Here is a 13,375-nt window from a genome sequence, read left to right as displayed (position 1 = left end):
GGTCTTGGTTCTGGACAGCACTGCTTAGCAGCAACTTCAAACATCAGTGTGTTCTCAACACTGTTTTTCTCCTACAACCAAAATGTAGCATCATACCAGACACTTTGAGGAAAACACTTCTGTTCCAGCCGAAACTTAAAACACTATCACTGTTCAAAGCAACTGCTACTCATATTTATAAACAGAAAAGTAAGTCTGGAATTCTACCTAAAACTTTGAAAGTTACATACATGCTTTCAAAAAGAAGTATTTTAGGAAAACATATGAAATGTAGAGATGTCAGCAAGAAGTTAAAAATGAAAATAGCATCTATAAAAGTTTGTCATTTGACAGCTAGAACAACATTAAAACGGGTAAACCAAAAGAATCTCTTTCTCAATCATACAACTTGACCACACACATATGGCATGTAGATAGGTGGTACCTTAGACATCACAGAGACCATGAAATCATCTAACTTAGCATTTAACACAGTTGACAGAGGAACAGGAAGATGTCAGTTGTATTAAATAGGAAAAATTGATATTTTTGTTCAACAAATATTTAACATTTGCATTTTAAATGCTTTAATTTAAATTTGTGTTTAGATAAGCACATGAGGAGGAAGAAAATGCTTTTTAATTGGAGAAAGGTGAAAGGTATAAAAAAGTAAAAGTCTACCTAGGGGCCAGTCAAAAGCAATAAAAACAAATGTTCAATTTTTTCTTTAATGTGTCCCTTTTTAAATCAGAACCACGCTTTGCTGCACTTAGTCTTCATTGTAAGCAGAGATTCACTACATTATAACACAACCCACATTCCTAAAGATAGGTCTTTAGACATAAGTTTAGATTAAGCTGTAAGCAACACCGTTTGTTTTGCTTCTTTGTAGCCTTAGGAAATTTTCATTCAATATTCTTTCTTATCTCTTTAAAGATCCTTACTTGTAATCCTTTAGGTATTACTTGTCCAACTTTTTGTAATGACTCTTTAATTAAACACACATTTTCCTGATCATACGAACATAATATTTATTTTAAAACACAGAAAATCAGTTCCAATACGTGAGATATAAATAATTTATTTTATCGTATGATGTGACAGTTGGTTTTATTTGGGTTTTTATCTCTGATGAAACTTCTACAATGTCCTGCAGCACTTAAATTGTTTCATTACACAGAGACAACTTAGCTACTCATTCTTTAAAAATCAAATTAAAACTTTTTTTTTTTTTTGATCTGATATTAAAAGAATTCATAGGAAAAAAACCTAGTAACCCACAAATTCTATCACTTAGTACCACAGCATTTATAATTTCCAAAATTGCCTGTTTCCAGAGCATTAATGTGCAAAAGCTGAAAGCCAAGGGGAACTATTTAATTTAAATACATACAATTATTTTGGATGTAACCTACCACATGTTACAGCTACTGTCACACAGACATTCTATAACTGAAATGCACATATAGACTCCGACTTCAAATGTAAAATAAATTTCCATTAAATAAAAAAAGTGCAAATCAACTGCCTCAATAAAATATTTACCAGACATCTTTAAATAGGTTGTGTTCTAAAGGTCTTGCAATTTATGCCTTATAGATGCAATAACATTAAAGCACTTATTAAGAAAGTTACATAATTATAACAAAGAACAAACAAGTGTAAATTCCTTTTCCTCATGTTAGATTTAAGTACATCATCTCACTAACACCACTGTTAAACATTATCAGCCAAAACAAGGCTTCATACTAGGTTGATTATGAAGTGTTACCTACATGCTTAAATCTGAGAAGATTTTTTCAGGCAACGCTGAACAGTTATTTTACTCAACAGAGTAGTTAAGAAGCTTCAAAGTAAGAGGAAGTTTAAAAGTTAAAGTTTGAAGCTTATTAATTTAGGAAGTTATTTGGAATCTTAATCAGAATGATTTCTATTCAAAGACACACGTATGTAATAATTAAAGTATATTTTATTTGAGTAGAAAGCTTAAGACAATTCTTGTAGAGCTGTTCTCATGAGTAACTTCATTTAAAGACAAATAGATAGTATTTACTATTTAAAGACAAGTAAATACTATTAATGAGCAGAATTAAATGTGAGGATTTAGAGCAGTGTAGAATACAGATTAGAACTTTGCAGAATAGTAGATATGTGAACATGAATTCGATGTGAAAGGATCATAAGAAGCTAATGAAAGTGACAGTGAAATGATAGTAAATTAGTTTCTGCTTTGGAAAAAGAATAGGACAACAAAAATGATGGAGAGAGATATATTTACTACATGTACACAATATAATGGACAAAAAAAGGAAACAATTGAAAGGTAACAAAATAGAATAACATTTATCACAAAATGTTGTGTATAGACGACCACTATAATACAACTTTAAAGTAGAGCCACTGAGAAACTATGTATTTAGAATATATGTTTCAGTTAACTTTCCCTATTAATTAGTACAAGACTTGTAGTATGTTTTCTTAATTATCTCCCATGTTTCAGTGTAGCATTTCATAAAGCCATGTTATAACTACATTTAACACACCTTCAACACAGTGAAATGTTTATAAATTGTATTTAATTTAAGCATTTTACTAGGTCTACATTTTCATCATCTTTGTCATTATACAAAAAAAAAAATCACACCTGATAAGATAGTTAATGCTATTCAGTCTATGAGCATCAAAGTAGGAGAGTCTCAGTATTTCATGACCGTAAATGAAAACATCAAAAACATATTGATTTTTATGTCATCAATTCAATTTGTTTTGTCATTCACCAGAGAACTATGTAATATTTAGGTAAAAGGAAGAAGGCTGACAATGAATGGACAAAAAAGATATCATCCATTAATTGGGACAGGGTTTTGAATTCACCTTCGGTGTAGACACACAAAATTCATCAAAGCTGTGTTAGTGGTTTTGAACAGAACTTTCTGACAAATAACAGCAAGCAGTTTTTAAGACAGATGTTTCTGGTTGCAGTTTAAAGTGGAATAAGTCCTGATACTTCTAGATAGCAACCTTTGTAGCTAGGAAAATATTCAGTCTGAAACACATCATAGCAAGATTTCATGGCTATATTACCTATCTAGCCTCTAAAAAGTTTTGATCTTTTAGAACACAGAGATAGCTGTTTAACTCATGGAGGAGGAACTATTTGTTTTTGTCCAACATGTCAGTCTACTGATTTTTGAAGCTTACATCACTTGTGTCCTCTTGGGTCCACAGGAATGTGAATTGTCTTTATCCAAGTGCCTAGCAAATCACTGTCACATAGCAGAAGTCGACCTTTCTTTTCAATCTATGCACTTTTCAGGAGTTATAAATCAGTTGACTTTCAAGCTCGATGAGATGGCATATGCCCTGGTTTGAAGAACAGATGGAGGCTTGGGGGAAAATTGTTTCTGCAGGCTTGCTACAAGCAGCACTGCTCCATAAAAGTGAACCATTCGCACTAATTTCTCACATAAATTATACAGGCAGGGAGCACCAACCCATTCAGCAGAAAATCTTTCATCTAGCTTTCAGAGGTCATTTAGCAAATTTAAATTAAAGTTATTTCTGATACATGGCTAGGTTTTCATTTCATATACTTTCAAGAGATGGCAATTTACATCAGATAAAGGGATGGCTTTAATTGTGTATATGGGGAAAAAGGAACAGTAAATTAACTGCCACAGCACTACTGTTTTCTAAAATCTTGCTACAAGATGCATCTATTAATTAGCCACAGAGGAATAAATAATTGAAATGTTGCTGCTCTGTGCTACAAGAAGCAGGTAAACTGCCACTGCTTTTGCAAAGCCTGTTTTAGATTTCAGCTGAACGCCAGCATCCAAGTTCAGCATTGATGTTCTTGAAACAAAGGAAACCTGAGTCATATCTAAGAGAACATTAATATTTTTCCCTTGAAAAGATTCTGCTGTTAAGGAAATTAACTTGTCTTTCTTTTCTTTTTTCTTTTTTTTTCTTTTTTTCAGTAAATATGGTAGTTTATCTGAATATTGAGAAAAAATACATTTCAATAGATTTTTCAAATATAATTAGGAAAAGAGTGAAAAGAAACCCTCACAGTAATAACCAGAATTCCACAATCCACAGCCGGTATGAGGAAGAGATGGCACTGAGTAGCCTCTTACTAATACAGCATTTCATAGAAAATATTATCTTAAATGCATGAACTATAAGCAACCAATTAGAACACTGGTAAGTACTGAAATAGTTTCTTTCAATTTTATGAAATTCCATAAAAACTGTTTTGGTGGAGTCTTTTGAAATAGTATTTTGATAAGACTATTTTTGCATCACTAATATCACTTTTTTTTTTTTTTTTTTTTTCCCCACCTATTAAATATAAACAAAGTTACACTGTTACATATAAACATAACCAGATACTAATACTTGTTTGATATAAGTTAAAGATTGAAGTTGATGCTATGAAAATTATGACCAGAACTTTTAGTAGCTTCTATAAAGCATTCAGTTATCTAATCAGATGGCTGCTCAGAAATGGATTGCTCTGAGAATCATCAAGACTGAAAAAACCAACAGATCAGTAAGAAAAGTTTTAATACCATAGGGAGTAGAATGGAAAGAAGAATGGATACTATTTAGCTATGGCAAGAAGGACCCAATTTTAATGGATCAATTGGATTTTTTTTTTTAATCCATAGAAAGGATTTATTCTAGTGCTCTTTTATATAATTTCAGGGAACAGTGAGGGTTTAATACTTACATGGTATTGCTTAAGAGATTTAAAATAACTTTCTTTTAGTACTGTTTATCAAATTTTTTAAAAAAAGAAAACTAGAAGAATAGAACCATGATTACAGTTTTTAACAATGTCTAAGAAAATGTCACATGCACATCAGCAAAGAAAGCACTTAGATAGTAATCAATTGGGTAATAGTAAAACAGTCACGAAGAATTAGGAATGAGATTTGTCTAAACACGTACTTATGATCATCTCATGATTGTACTTGCTTCAGTAAGTCATAGTGCGAGAGTACAAGTAATTTCAGATTCAAGATGTGATGCAACACGTTGTTGCATTTTAGTTTGTAAAGGAATAGTTCCTTCTTGTAATCATGTACACCTCAGACAACCAGATTCTTTACAACTTATTTTTTTCCAGTTATTTTCTAAACTATTTCTTCACCTTAAATCTATTGGCATCTTTTTATTTGTCAGAGGTGGCATTAATAGAATATGTTTCTCCGAGACCATTACTTTATATCAGCTCATATTTCTAACCTCTCTAAATTATTACATAGTATTTCTGGATTAAGGAATTCCTGCTTCCAATTGCTCTCACTTGAATTCACACTGCACTTTTCTGTTATACCAACACAACTGTATTGGGAAAGGCTTAAACAAGATCACTGAAATGATTAAAAAAATAAAACATAAAAAAAATGTATAATACAATACTGGCATTATTGCACTGTAACAGTGGCTAATTGTAACATATGGTTACCCTTCTTTTGTATATAATCTGCAAAACCCTTTATTCTGCATGACAACATTTTTGATGGATTGAAATGTTTTCTTCAATATGACATTTGTTATTAAGAAGGTATTAAAGAGTTTAGCAATGAATAGAAGCCAAAATATATATCTACATATATATATATATGAAAATAAAGTCAAAAGGAAAACATTTTTCATAGTCATATAGTTCCCTTATCTGAGAGATATCTGAAGTCCCATTTCCAAGAGCAGCTAAGCTAACGTAACAGTTCATTGCTGTTGGAAGAAAAATAGTTTTAAGATACTTCATCCCTCTCCCATTCTTTACTGATGTTTTTCTCTCCTTTATCAACACATGGCTTTAACATTTATGGACCCTTTTGTACTGAAAATTCACAGGACTGTGAAGACATTGTTAACATTAACATTTATGAAAAAAACATATCCAATTCCTTTTCCGTGAGTTAATGAGATATGTTCCACATGGAGAGTTCAGATTAATATCAGTGCCAGTACCAAGTATGGTTTAAAAACAAAGAGAAGGAATGCAGGAAAACTGGTCCTTCCCCTTCTGATGGGAATAAGCTACTAAATGCTCCAACTCTTGGAATAATATCTTACTTCTATAAATGACAAAATATTAATGGGATCACTCTGTAAGGTAAATGAGCACACTATGGCTTCCTTAGACTAACAGAACTCTACAAATGAAATAACATACATTAAGTGTTTATTCATATGTATTAATTGAAAACTAATGCTACAGAAATGGAAAACACTGAGTAATATTGCTTAGGACCTGTGCACCTTGTCTCTTTCAGCTATAGTGGTTGCTGCAGTAAACTATATTAACTCTTGTTTAAAATGCACCCCTCAGTCAAAAAGAATTAAACTTCATAAAAGCAAAACAAACTGAAAAATGCACAAACCACACAGCAGCTGTCTTAGGGTTTGGGAGGAAGGAAAAGATTTTTCTTGCCGCTGGGTACAGGTGCCAGTTTAATCACAGCAGCTCAGAATTTTATACAGGCTAATATACAACAGACAGATGAAACCAAATTAGGGAGGACAGGTGCTAACAAGAATTACAGTTCTGTGGCATGTTTAAATTACTTGTGGCCCCTGTTCCCAGAAACAACCTTCAATAGTCTGCACAATAAAAAGTTAGATGTCTCATGCAAACACATAGCATTAATGTAGAGAATAGTCTTCTGTCCCTGGATCTAGTTTCTATCATCAAGAAGTCATTTTGGTGTCAAAGCTTGCGAGAGTATCTGGAAAAGCTAAACTATGTAGGAAAGAGGATGAAGAGAAACTATAATGATAAAATTTGCATCCTCACTGAAAAAAAGCCATTAGTACCCTGGAAAGAAAACCTAGAAAAAAATCCACAAAGGACACACATAACATTCATTTTGACATTTTGCTTGTTGAAGAATTTTGTGGTTTTGAAATTGATTCTCTACGAAATAGCTAAAATTATTTTGAAGGTGAGTAGGTTCCACGGAGAAACACCGTTCACTATTTACCCTACTCCCTAAACAAGTAATTTTTCATTTTGATGACTTTCTCTAAGATACAGAGAGACCGCACTTCAAACATTCTTAAAAATTCAGAAATACTTCTTTGCATTATCAGCTTCCTTAGTCTAAGTTTTAATTGCATTCTGACCTTCTTTAACTCAGTATATTTAAAAATGGAAGTCCTTCACAAGAATGGAGCAGTGAGATTTTATAATTCATTGTTCAGTGTGAAACTGTGGAAAAGAACGTTTTACTACACGTTTTAAAAGAAAATTGTGACATACATAAGAGAACTTAAGGATCCCAAACAATTAGTCACAGGACTTATGAGATAAACATTCCAGCACATTCTTTGTCAAAAAGATTACTTTCCACTACCATCTAATTCTTAATTACCAGCAATTTATACTCTGAACGTTTATATTTGATCCACATCAGAGACACATTTTCAAACCATGCAGTTATTATCCATTCTTTGTTACTAAAATCAAATGCTTCAAATTTGGAAAGAATCTTGAACATTAGTTGAGTTGCTCAAAGAAGTTTGTTTATAGTTCTCAAAAGCTATTGCTGTATCCAAAAGTAGGAGTATTGTGTATTTGCATCAATTGTAAGGTACTACAGATGTATTTAATGACCACAAAAGGATCATGAAATCAAAGAATTTAAATCAGATGTTTGAGTATTTTACTGAGTGTGTGAATTAAGCAAAAAAATTCACTGACTGCCAGTAGAGTCCCTGAGTGGAATGAATGCCTTGAATTCATTTTCTATGAATTTTTTTACTTAAACTGTATTCAGAATCAGAAAATATTCTGACGAATTACAGAGATGGTGAATTTTCACCAACATAATTCACAAAGCATTCTTCATATTCACCTCTTGATAAAGATAAAAAGACAATTTTTCTCCATTTCTGAAAACGAAGATTAAGAACACCAAAGCGGTCATGCCTTCTTCTGAAAATAAACTCAATTACAGCTTTTAACATCAGACCATTTAAATTCAAAATTATCAAAATATTTAGAATTATTTTTCTTTCTTTTCTTCAGGTGGTATTGCTTAAAATCAGATTTAATTTCCTGAACTTGTTATCATGATTTACTAAGATTATGTTGTAACCATATTTTATCCATTCATCTTTTTTATCCATTGACTCAAAACAGATTTATTTGGACTTGTAATAATAATAAAAGAGCTGAATGCAGAAATTATGTAGTGTAATATGGCAACTTGTCAGTCAGGATGCCAGTGTAAATTTCTAAACATAAAAATTTGGTTGAAAAGTCACATTGAAGCCAGATCATGCTACAGTAATCTTGTAACTTGAATCTAATTTGCTTTGGTTCTTATTTTAAGAAGGGGATCTTATGTAAGCACTACCATTGCTGGCAAAGTTTAATCTCGTCAAAATTTATGGTTACTTTACAGAAAAAATGCTTCTTTCTAAATTTTGTCCATACTGGAAACATTTAAACTAATCTCCCAGTAAGAATTATTATTTCAGAATCAGAGAATCGAGACATGCAGGTATTCACAAATAGTTCCAAACTTAACTTTTATGTCTTGCCTGGGTCTAAAATAATAGTTATGCTTAGCTCACCCATACAGGAAATTAATCATGGGTTTAAAATAAGAGGTAGCCAGAACTATTATAAAATCCAGGGTCATTTATATATAATAGCCAAAGCTTTTTGTAAGTTAACACAATTCATGTATGATAAAAGATTTCAAATTCTTCTGTTCTACCTGAAAAATGACTCTTCCATGGAGTTACAATATACTGAATAGTAACGAGTTTTCAAAAAATTATTTAATGTCTGATAAACATGGCTATTTTATTTTCTTTCAGTAATTACCAAAAGCCAACCAACCAACCAAACAAACAAAACAAACAAACAAAAAAAAAAACAACAAAAAAACCCAAACCACCAAACAGACAAAAACCACTGTATGTATCCAAGGAAGGAGAAAAATCCTATAGTATTTCCCTTTGTCAGAATAAATCATGTTTCTGAGACCTCCTTGCATTTTCTCTCATGCACCACTGGGTATCCAAACTAACAAGAGTCAAATGAACCATGATTTAAATAGCATATAAATAAATAAAGAAAAACAAACAAACAAAAAACCCACGTCAGAATAAAATAATAATATCGTGCAATGATTTCCAGATTCAAACAAGAGTTACCATTTCTTTCTTTTATCCTTTCCCTAGAACAATCGAACTCATACAAATATAGTTTAGACAAGATATTTTAAAGCATTTTCCTAGACATTAGGAAAATGTTTTTCTTTTTTTTCTTTATGAATTTAAGCAGTATGAAGTAAAATATGTTTCTAGACTGACTTAATCAAGTTTACAAATAAACACAATGAATGAGAGAAAATGAGCCCTTACCTGTATGTTAGATATTTTGATTATTTTCATGTTTTTAAACCAAGTAAAGAATACAGACATCATCTTAAATTAATGACCAATGATTAACAACATTCTCAGCCTCTAGAAGAAGCATGCAGGACTTAAGAAGCTATGTTACCTAAATTTTGATCTAGAAAACTCCTATTTGCCTTCTACATCTTCTTAAGATGCACAATAATCAATGATGGTTGTGTGCCAAATTAAACAACAGCCTCAAGTAATTCTGCTATCTCAGTATTGTTTTCTTGAGTGCCTGCCACAAAACTCCATCTAGATTGATCTGTGAATAAATCAAGTGGATTGGAATAAGGGAAATAAGTTTGGGCCCTGCCATGCTGATGATAGAACAATGGAACACTGCACAACTACATTGCCTTCTTGGATGTCTGCTGAAGTAATAATAATTTGTTTTGAAAGAGAGGATGAACAGCAATACCAAAAGTAACAGTTGCATGACATAAGAGCCCCAGGTCTCACTAGCTACATGACAGTGTGTTACTGTGGTACCTGGGTATTAGGGAGAAACTGGAGTGATAAGACTACAAATTGCAATAAGAAAAAAATCCTGCTAGGTTGTTCACCAGAGATTCTATATAAGGTGTTGATTACTCCTAATAAACGCCATTTTGCCACCGTTCTTGATGAGTCACGGTGGTCTTCTTGGCCCTAGCGGGGGTTCTGCTAGAACCTGGGCAAGGGGGGGGTTGAACCATGATTGCACACGGCAACACCTGAGGTTATCTTAAGGTAGTATGAATATCTTCAAACAACTCAAATTGTCAGATGCAAGGAAAAAACACTAATTCTAGATGTTAAGGTTTAGTTTGAAGACTCACAGAAAGTTAGTTAGCAAGAAGTCAATTAAGTAGCCAGTAGCATCATGAAGTGGAATGTTAATCCTTATAATAGAAGTATGTACACCAAACAGCAGTTAAAATGAGGGTAAATGTATCTCTCAATCCAATCTTGAGAAATTAGAAATTATAATGCTTCAGGAAGAAAACCTGAACTCTACAGGTTTTTGCATATATTTGCAAACTGTTATTGATTCTTACTGGATGATGAAAGATTGGAATGCAAACTGAAACTGTAAACCTGTGAATTTTAATCCAGAAAAGTCATGATTAATGTTGTATAAAGTAACGTTACAACGGAATCTCATTCTGATTAGGGTAGGGTCTCGTTGCAAGAAATATTAATTGTTCCTTGTGTTAATTTAGCATTGTTATTGTTAATAGTACTTTCTCACAGTACAAATTCCTCTTCTATACTTAAATACACAAAAAATCTATCTTAAATCCTAGTTACTAATAAATTATACTGTGCCACTTACTACAGCATAGGTCAAATCCTGTTGACATCATTAGCAGCAGAATCAGTTATGAGATTGCAAAATTTCTCCCCTTTTGTTGAATTAAGAAAGCTATACATTTAAATTTTGTATCATTCTCTCTACATGAAAAAAATTAAATATTCTATAAATCTGATACATTATTTTCATGTGTACCATGTTCGTTTTCTGTAACTATCATTGCTTTCAGTGAAATTTTATTTTAGTTCAATAAACAACACAAAAAAAGAAGAATTCATGATAACAAAAATAATTAAATAGTAGGAGCAGGTTAAAGATCAGCATTCATTTTTAAAATTAAATTTAAAAGTCTGCAGTGGTTACTTAGAAGATTGGCAAGTTTTACAAATAACATCACCAAGCCTTTCAGAGAGAAACATAGCCGCATTAGAATGGAGTCATTAGGCAATACATTTATTTTGAAGCCAATTAACCTTTTGTCAGAGAAATGTCGTAGTTGTAATGGTTTCAGCAGTGGAGGTCAGCCTCTAACAGGGGCACGTATGACAGCGATTACGCTGTCTGACATATGCTGTAGACTGAGAGTACAGCTGTGGAATGAGAATCTGCCTTCGTTTGTATTCTGCTCTGCATTTTCAGGGAGCAGGCAATCTTGACCTATCCATTTAGGTAATTAAAGCTTCTATTTGGAAGTGTCCTGCAGGAAGGTGAAATTTGGGGTAGATAAATGGCTGCTGCTCAGTGAAACCAACCACTTCCATCATTTGATGGACTGCCTGAAATAGGCTGCATTGCCAGGTCCTCATAAAAAGAGAGATGAATTGGGCAGGAGGCAATTCTCTAAGGCAAAGCAACTCTGTCATCTTGCTTTTTGCAGCATATAATTTAATTGTTAGCCAAGGTAGACAGCTGAATCAAGAGCCTTTTTTTTTTTTTTTTTTTTTTTTTCTTTTAACAGCTTCCATTTTCTAAGAAATTACTTCAGTTTCACAGAATCACAGAATCACAGAATTATAGGGGTTGGAAGGGACCTCTAGAGATCATCGAGTCCAACCCCCCTGCCAAAGCAGGCTCCCTACACCACGTCGCACAGGTAGGCGTCCAGGCGAGTCTTGAATATCTCCAGAGAAGGAGACTCCACCACCTCCCTGGGCAGCCTGTTCCAGTGCTCCGTCACCCTCACTGTAAAGAAGTTCTTGCGCACATTCGTGCGGAACTTCCTATGCTGGAGTTTCAGCCCATTGCCCCTAGTCCTGTCCCCACGCACTACTGAAAAGAGACCAGCCTCGCCACTATAGCTCCCACACCTCAGGTATTTATAAACCTGGATCAAGTCCCCTCTCAGCCTTCTTTTCTCAAGGCTAAACAGACCCAGTTCCCTAAGTCTCTCCTCGTAGGGGAGATGGTCCAGGCCCTTCACCATCTTTGTGGCCCTCCGCTGGACTCTTTCCAAGAGATCCCTGTCTTTTTTGTACTGGGGAGCCCAGAACTGGACACAGTATTCCAGATGAGGCCTCACCAGGGCAGAGTAGAGGGGGAGGATCACCTCCCTTGACCTGCTGGCTACGCTCTTTTTAATGCACCCCAGAATGCCATTGGCCTTTTTGGCTACAAGGGCACACTGCTGGCTCATGGCCAACCTGTCGTCCACCAGGACGCCCAGGTCCCTCTCAGCAGAGCTCCTCTCCAGCAGGTCTTCCCCCAACCTGTACTGGTGTATGCAATTATTTCTACCGAGATGCAAGACTCTACACTTGCTTATGTTAAACCTCATTCGGTTTCTTACTGCCCAGCTCTCCAGTCTGTCCAGGTCTCTCTGAATGGCTGCACAGCCTTCAGGCGTGTCAGCCAATCCTCCCAGCTTCGTGTCATCAGCAAACTTGCTGAGGGTGGCCACTATCCCCTCATCAAGGTCGTTGATGAAGATGTTGAACAAGACTGGACCCAGCACAGACCCCTGGGGGACACCACTAGTCACAGGCCTCCAGCCAGACACCGCACCGCCAATGACAACCCTCTGCACTCTGCCAGTCAGCCAATTCTCGATCCGCTTCACCGTCCACTCATCTATCCCATACTTCCTCAGCTTTGTTATAAGGATGTCATGGGGGACCGTATCAAAAGCCTTACTGAAATCAAGGTAGACTACATCTACCGCTCTCCCCCCGTCCACCCAGCTAGTGACATCTTCATAAAAGGCCACCAGGTTGGTCGAGCACGACCTCCCCTTGGTGAACCCATGCTGAGTACTCCTGATAACCTCCTTTTCTCCCAGTTGTCTGGAGATGGCATCCAGCACAAGCTGTTCCATCACCTTCCCTGGGACAGAGGTGAGGCTGACTGGCCTATAATTACCCGGGTCATCCTTCTTGCCCTTTTTGAAGACTGGGGTGACATTGGCCATCCTCCAATCTTCAGGCACCTCCCCAGTTCTCCAAGACCTTTGAAAAATTACAGAGAGCGGCTTAGCAATAACCTCCGCCAGCTCTCTCAGCACCCGCGGGTGCACCCCATCAGGTCCCATGGATTTATGGACATTAATGTTTCCTAAGCACTCACGGACCACCTCTTCCCTGACTAAAGGGAAATCTCCCATTCCCCAGATTCTCTCATCAACCACCGGGGACTGGGATTCCTGGGGGAGAGCCCTTTCACTAAAGACAGAGGCAA

The 13,375-nt window shown here is 35.1% G+C and overlaps 1 protein-coding gene across 5 annotated transcripts in view; it reads right to left on the bottom strand.

Annotated features, from left to right (window-relative positions):
• PACRG (parkin coregulated) overlaps positions 1 to 13,375 on the bottom strand; it is a 175,470-nt gene that overhangs the window by 126,719 nt on the left and 35,376 nt on the right. The window lies entirely within an intron of this gene.

Source organism: Excalfactoria chinensis, chromosome 3 (assembly GCF_039878825.1).
Source record: "Excalfactoria chinensis isolate bCotChi1 chromosome 3, bCotChi1.hap2, whole genome shotgun sequence".
In the NCBI taxonomy this organism is placed as follows: Eukaryota; Metazoa; Chordata; class Aves; order Galliformes; family Phasianidae; genus Excalfactoria; species Excalfactoria chinensis.
This window is presented reverse-complemented; position numbering and strand designations above follow the sequence as displayed.